Genomic DNA, 7,745 nt, shown 5'->3' with positions numbered 1-7,745 from the left:
AGTTTTCCCAGCACCACTTGTTGAAGAGGCTTTCCTTGTTCCAATTTGCATTTCTTGCTCCTTTGTCAAAGATTAAGTGCTCATACATTTGGGGGTCTGTGACAGGATATTCAACTCTGTTCCATTAGTCTGCAGGTCTGTTTTTATCCCAATACCATGCTGTTTTAATTACTACTGATTTGCAGTAGAGTTTGAAGTTGGGGAAGATAACACCCCCCCATCTTCTTTTTAACAAGGATTGCTTTAGCTATTCATGGGAGTTTGTTGTTCCATATAAATTTCAGGAGTGTTTTGTCTATTTCTTTGAAAAATGTCATGGGTATCCTCATAGGGACTGCATTAAATTTGTATAGTGCTTGGACAGTATTGCCATTTTGATAATGTTATTTCTTCCTATCATGAGCAGGGGATGTGTCTCCATTTCCTAGTCTCCTCCTTTATTTCTTGAAGGAGTGTTTTGTAATTTTCCTTGTATAGGTCCTTCACCACTTTGGTTAGGCCGATTCCAAAGTTCTTGATCTTCTGAGGCACTATTGTGAATGGGATTGTTTTTTTAATGTCTCTTTCTTCTCTTTCGTTATTTTGTATATAAGAAAGCTATGGACTTTTGGGTGTTGATTTTGTAGCCTGCCACTTTACTATATAGACTTATTGTTTATAGGAGCTTTTCTGTAGAGTCTTTAGGTATTTCCAAGTATAGTATCATATAATCTGCAAATAGTGATAACTTGATCTCTTCCTTTCCTATCTGTATGACCTTGATATCTTTTTCTTGTCTAAGTGCTATGGCCAGGACATCCAGTACTATCTTGAATAGGAGTGGCGACAGCAGGCAACCTTGCCCTGTGCCCAATCTTAGAGGAAAGGTTTCAGTTTTTCCCCATCGAGAATGATACTTGCCGTGGGCTTTTGATAGATGGCTTTGACTATATTGAGGAAAGTTCCTTCTATGCCCATTCTGCTGAGAGTTTTCATCATAAACAGGTGCTGAATCTTGTCAAATGCTTTCTCTGAATCTATTGATATGATCATATGGTTTTTATTATTTCTTTTATTAACATGATGAATTATGTTGATTGACTTGTGAATGCTAAACCATCCTTGCATCCCTGGGATGAATCCTACTTGGTCATGGTGTATGATCTTTTTGATGAGTCATTGGATTCTATTTGCTAATATTTTGTTGAGGATCTTTGCATCTGTGTTCATCAGGGATATCGGTCTGTAAATCTCTTTCTTTGTGGTATCTTTGTCTGTTTTTGGTACCAGGGTGATATTTGCTTCATAGAAACTGTTTGGATGTGTTTTTGATACTTCAATTTCCTGGAAAAGCTTAAAGAGGATAGGGAGTAAGTCCTCTTTAAAGGTTTAGAAGAATTCACTAGTAAATCTATCTGGGCCAGGACTTTTGTGCTTGGGGAGACTTTTTCTTACCATTCAATTACCATCAATTTCTTTGATGGTGATAGGTCTGTTCAGGTATTCCAGGTCCTCTTGGTTCAGCCTTGGGAGGCTATAAGAGTCTAGGAATTTATCCATTTCCTCAAGGTTTTCATGTTACCTGACATAAAGATTCTCAAAGAATCTCTGAGGATCGTTTGAATCTGTAATTTCTGTTGTAATGTCACCCTTTTCATTTCTAATTCGGTTTATTAGGGTTTTCTCTCTCCCCTTTTTTGTGAGTCTTGCTAGAGGTTTATCAATCTTGTTTATTTTCTCAAAGAACCAGTTCTTGGTTTCATGGATCTTTAGGATCTATTTTGGTTTCCATCTCATTAATTTCTGCTCTCAGTTTCATTATTTCCTTCCTCCTGTTCGGACTGGGCTCCTTTTGTTGGTCATTCTCCAAGCTCTTAAGCTGTGAGGTTAGATTATTTATGTGGGCTCCCTCCTCCTTCCTGAGGAATGTTTGTAGAGCTATGAACTTTCTCCTTAACACGGTTTTTGCTGTGTCCCATAGGTTTTGGTAACTCGTGTCCTTATGTCTTTCATTTCCAGGAATCTTTTGCTTTAATCCACTTTGGTCTGACTTTTGTGCCTGGCACTAGACAGAGGTCAGAGTTCATTTTTATCCAGTTTCACCAGCACGACTTGTTGAAGAGGCTTTCCTTATTACACTTTGCATTTCATTGTAATAGGATTAATGGACTCATTTGAGATTTCTCTGCAAATTTTAGTAACAATTCGTCAGGAATTGGAGGAGAATATAGATGTGAGTGTTTTTAATCTGCTGAATTGAGCCTGGCAAGCTAACCGTGGCATATTCGATATGCCAAAAGCAATAACGAGAGGTCTCATTCCCTGACCCTGAAAGAGCCTCCAATTGTTGGGAAAGATAAGTATGGAGAAGCTGCTAAAATTTCAGGGCTGAGAGGAATAGAAACACTACTGGTGCCCGCTTGAGTAAATTAACGAACAACGGGATGACAGTAATACAGTCATGCTAATAATGTCAGACTCAATTTTATATCAAACACATTTTAAATTCCGTTTCACACCAAAACATACATGCTGAGCTTATGGTTTGAATTGTAATGAATCAAGTAGAGGATAATTGTGTCTTAACTACATAATGTCTCCCAACAGTCACAAGATTCGATCTTGTAACGAATTAAATGCTTAATTTCTTTTTTTCATCAACAACATCCAAGCTTTAATGCACATGCCGCACCTTCAGCATAAGGTCTTGTATTAAATCTTTGGCATTAAAGCACAACAAAAGAATGAACACAAAACAAAGACAACATTTTTGTCATCTATAATACATATTTTCAGTGTAACGGAGTGTGCATCAATTTTTGGTAGATTTATTTCTGTGTCTCTAGTTTAATTCTAAGCTGTATTTTAAAATTAGTTTGCCTTGGTGTCAGCATTTGACAATGACATCAGTTTTTATGTATTGACCTTAAATTCATTCGCGGAGCTTAACTACTTTAAAAAGTTGCAATAAAATTAGAGAGGTTCTTTAAATTTCTATGTATACTTATTACCTGTCAGTAAAGGACTGTATTTGTTCCATTCCAGGATTTAAAACCTTCTCGTCAACTTCTTGTTGAATGTTCAATTAAATTGAGTTTATTGATTTGTTTTTTAATGGAGTAGGCTACATGCAAGGCAATTGTCCCCCCTACTGTACTATCGCTCCAGCTCCTGGAGAAAGTATATACTAATTGCAATAGCTGAATCAAAGTTGCTTAATATGCAAATAATTATGACACAGTAATCAGTAATACAGAAGTTTTTTCATACAAGCGGTCTTCATGTGTAAGGAGTGTACTAAATTCTTTTTTAAAACTATGACTTAAAAATAAAATAAAAAGTAAGTCATAGCTTTTTTAAATTTATTTATTTTTTATTTTGTAAAGATTTTTTTTAATTGAATCACTGTGAGATACAGTTTCAGACTTACAAACTTTCATGATTACATTTCAGTAGTACAATGATTGAGTACCCATCCCTCCACCAGTGCCCATTCTCCACCACCAATTTTCCCAGTATCCCTCCTGCCACCCACCCTTTATCACCCGCCTTGCTTCTGTGGCAGGCACATTCCCTTTTACTCTTTCTCTCCTTTGGGTGTTATGGTTTGCAATATGGTTACTAAGTGGCCATCATGTTTGGTCCATAGTCTACTTTCAGCACACATCTTCCACCCGAACGAGCCCTCCAAGCATCATTTACTTGGTGGTCCCTTCTGTTTCTCGGCTGCCTTTTCCCCCAGAATGTGAAACTGGCTTCCAAGTCTTGGAGCATTACTCCTGGCCTTTATCTCTACTATCCTTGGGTGTTAGTCTCCCATTCTGTTACTTTACATTCCACAAATGAGTGCAGTCATTCTATGTCTGTCCCTCTCTCTGACTCATTTCACTTAGCGTGATACTCCCCATGTCCATCTACTTATCTGCAAATTTCATGACATCATCTTTTCTAACAGCTGCATAGTATTTATTAAATTGTGTAAATGTACCAAAGGTTCTTTAACCAGTCATCTCATCTGGGGCACTCAGTATTTTTCCAAATATTGGGTATTGTAAATATCAGTGTATCCTTGTATCCCTGTCGTCCCGTTGCTCATCAGTTTGTTGAGTGGGCATCCATATTGTTTTCCAAAAGGACAAAAGCCAGTAATGTCTCCATTCGTCCCTAGTGCATGGTAGTGTAGCTCATTGGTGTCTGCTTCCTCCAGGAACACGAAGAGTATTAGCAGCCTCTCCTTAGTCATCCTTCTCAATGCTGCAACACTGGGGGCTCTTTCAGGGTCGGAGGAATGAGGCTTCTTACTGTTACTGTTTTTGGCATATCAAATACAACACTGGTAGCGCTGCTGTTGGGGTGGAAAACTCTCTGTAGTTGGTCAAGCTCTCCGAGAGGGGTGAAAGCTTTTGGGGCGGCCTCTAATCGCCCTTACAGGTGCTCCCAGTCTACCGAATGCCAGCTTTTGGCCTACTGTCATGTTCTAACGATCTGCACGCTGACAAACACGTACCCGCCTGCGACTCTGGGCAGCAGCTGTTGGTTCACTCTTCACCAGTTGGCACTGTTGTAACCCCCCGCCCCCCCGCAACAATGAGGTATTGAACCATCAAGGGGGCTATTGTAAATAATGCTGCAATAAACATACAGGTGCAGATATCATTTCTACTGTACTTTTTTGCACCTTCAACTTATATTCGTTATATACCCAGAAGTGCTATTGCTACATCAAATGGGAGGTCGATTTCTAATTTTTTGAGAAGCGTCCATATTGTTTTCTAAAAGGACTGAACCAGTTGGCATTCCCACCAGCAGTGAAGGAGAGTCCCCTTCTCCCCACATCCACACAAACACCGGGTTTTTTTGTTCTTTTGAACGTGTGTCAGTATGACTTACTTTTCTTAATAACATATTAAGACTGATTTATTCAACTTAGTCCTATACAAAGTGCCTCGCTATATGGGGAGTTGCTTTTTCTTTCTCTTCTACATTCTTCTCATTATGTGTATGAAGATTGTGAACTCAAGAGGTCTGGAGAAATAATTTGCACTAGATTTACATAACCAGGAAATTTGGAAGTAGAATACAATACTAAAATGTTGGACTGCAGAAGTTATAATCCAAATTTTTACCACAGCCAGAGATCTCACAATTCTCTAAATTTAGTGGAACTCTGAATCCCAAACTTATATTAGTATGTAAAAAAATTCATGCAGAGTAATTTTCCAAAAAAATTTACATAAGAAGAAAATCTCTTCTCTTGGGGAAAAAATGAGAGGGGATAGGAGAGAGTGAAATAGAGACAGAGACAAAGAGAGACAGAGACAGAGACAAAGAGAGAGGAGAGAGAGTCATAAATGTTAGTTTGATTTGATTCATTCATATAATAAAACATTTCTTGAAGGGTCCAAGAGATAATACTGGAGAGATGACAGTGGATTATGGAAAAAAATGATCTGTCTCTATATCTCAGGCTTTACTTCTGGACTCACATTGTTTGCTATTGTCTAAATAATGATTGTACTCTCTACTGCCTCTTAGTGATTTTCAAATAATACTGCTGAATGTTTACATTTATTACAATATTTCCTTTCCTTTCTTATGTCATGCCATTTTGTCACCAACTGTTTTACATTATTCATACAAAATTCATGTCCTCTTCCATTTGGTTAGGAATTTTTCTTTCTTATACATGATGACATTGCGTGAGTGAAACGGCCCAATATAATTACTTTCTGGAAGAACTATTTTAAAAACAAGCTACTTTTAAGGATCACTTGTATCACTTGTAGTCCCTTTGATCTTTGATTTGCTCGAAGAGGCTCAGTAATGTCTCCATTTTTCCCTGTCGCGACCTAGCGCAGCCCAATGATATCTGCTTGCTCCAGGAACAGGAAGAGCCTCAAATCATTCATTCAGGGATTTGATGAAGAAATCTGACCATCTAGTTGGTGGGCGGCCACGAGGTCTTCTGATGTCCCGTGGAATCCAGTTGGTAACAGCTCTGCTCCAGCGGTCGTCTCTGAATTGCATTACATGACCAGCCCATCTGATTTTTGATGCCTTGGCAAACGAGACAGCATCCCTGATTCTTGACCATCGACAGAGGTCAGAACTCCAGATTCCTTCTCTCACTTGAGTGAGACATGGTATTCCCAGCATAGCTCCTTCTATTCCTCTTTGGTTCTTTGGGATACCCTAATAGCATTCTCATCCTATTTGCGTAGGGCCCAGGTCTCTGAGGCTTATGTTAGTGCAGGAAGAACGGTGGGATCGAAAAGATGTGCCCGGAGTTGGAGGTTCTTCGTTCTCTTAACCACCTCTTCGACACTCTTGAATGCATTCCACGCTGCTCTCTTCCTGTGCAGTTCTGGCACCAAGTCGTTCCGCATGTTGATTTCTCGACCCAGGTACACATAGCTGCTGCATTCGGAGATGTTTGTTCCATTGAGAACAAATGGAGCTTTAGGAACCAGTTCGTTTTTTCATTATCATCGTCTTGTTGAGGTTCAGCTGCAATCCGACCTTTCCACACTCACAGTCGAAGTCGGGCAGCATTTGTGTCAATTGGCTAATGTTTGGTGTTATAAGAACGATGTCATCAGTGAAGCGGAGGTGGTGTAATTGCCGACCGTCTATCTTCACTCCCCTTCCTTCCCATTCTCGTCGTCGCATGATGTTTTCCAGGGCGGTACTGAAGAGTTTCAGTGAAATGGTATCACCCTGCCACACCCCTCTCTTTACATCAATGATCATGTCCTTGTAAAATGGTGAGATCCTGGTGGTGAATCCACAATACAGCTCGAGGAGGATTTTGATGTACTGAGTTTGAATGCCCTGTTTGGCCAGGCTTCGATGACTGCCTCAGTCTCAACAGAATCAAAGACCTTCTTTAAGTCGATGAACGTTAAACAGAGCGGCATCTTGAACTCTCGCGAAACTTCAATGAGTTTGGTCACTGTGTGGATATGGTCTATCATGCTGAATCCCCTTCGGAACCCGGCTTGCTTGCATGGTTGTCCTTCATCTAGTGTTCTGCCTATTCTATTCAGAATGACACGAGTGAACAACTTGTCGATGACAGACAGCAGGCAGATTGGGCGATAGTTGCCGATATCGTGGATGTCTCCCTTCTTGTACAACAGAATGGTCCTACTGGTTTTCCAGTGGGACAGAACCTTGCATTCAGACAGGAAGCATGTGAAGTTGAGCCAGTGTATTGATGAGTACTGGCAGCAGATTCTTCAGGTGTTTGGATCTGACCTTGTCCAGACCAGGTGCTGTTTGCGTTTTTACCAGTGAAATGGCGTGTCGGATTTCAGAAGGGAGAACGTTGGGAATGACATATCCATCCTGCGGAATTTGGTATGTTGGCAGGTGGACATGGCTGTCAAAGAGTTCCGAGTAGAATGACCACCAGCTGGGAGCTCTTTGGCACTTTGAAGGATGTTGATAACGATCATTTTTGTTTTCCTTTGAGCTGAAAATATATTGTCACCCAGTCTGTTGACTTTATTCTTGTTCATTCATACTAGGAAGTGGGCCTTGGGTTTATTTATAAATGGAGTAAATAAATCCTGTATCCCCTCCTCCTCCATTAGTGAACTGTTTGAAACCTCATTTTCATTTTGAAGTTGAAGAGACATTTTTTGAACTTAAATTTTCTTCACCAGTGTGCTGAAGACAGTAGCCTAAGAGCAGTACAGGAAGAAACATGGAAACTTGGATTGTTGTGGCAAAGTTTGTCGGGGTTTAAATCAAGAATAAAATCT

This window comes from Sorex araneus, chromosome 2, assembly GCF_027595985.1.
Source record: "Sorex araneus isolate mSorAra2 chromosome 2, mSorAra2.pri, whole genome shotgun sequence".
Lineage (NCBI taxonomy): Eukaryota > Metazoa > Chordata > Mammalia > Eulipotyphla > Soricidae > Sorex > Sorex araneus.
Note: the sequence above shows the minus strand (reverse complement) of the source record.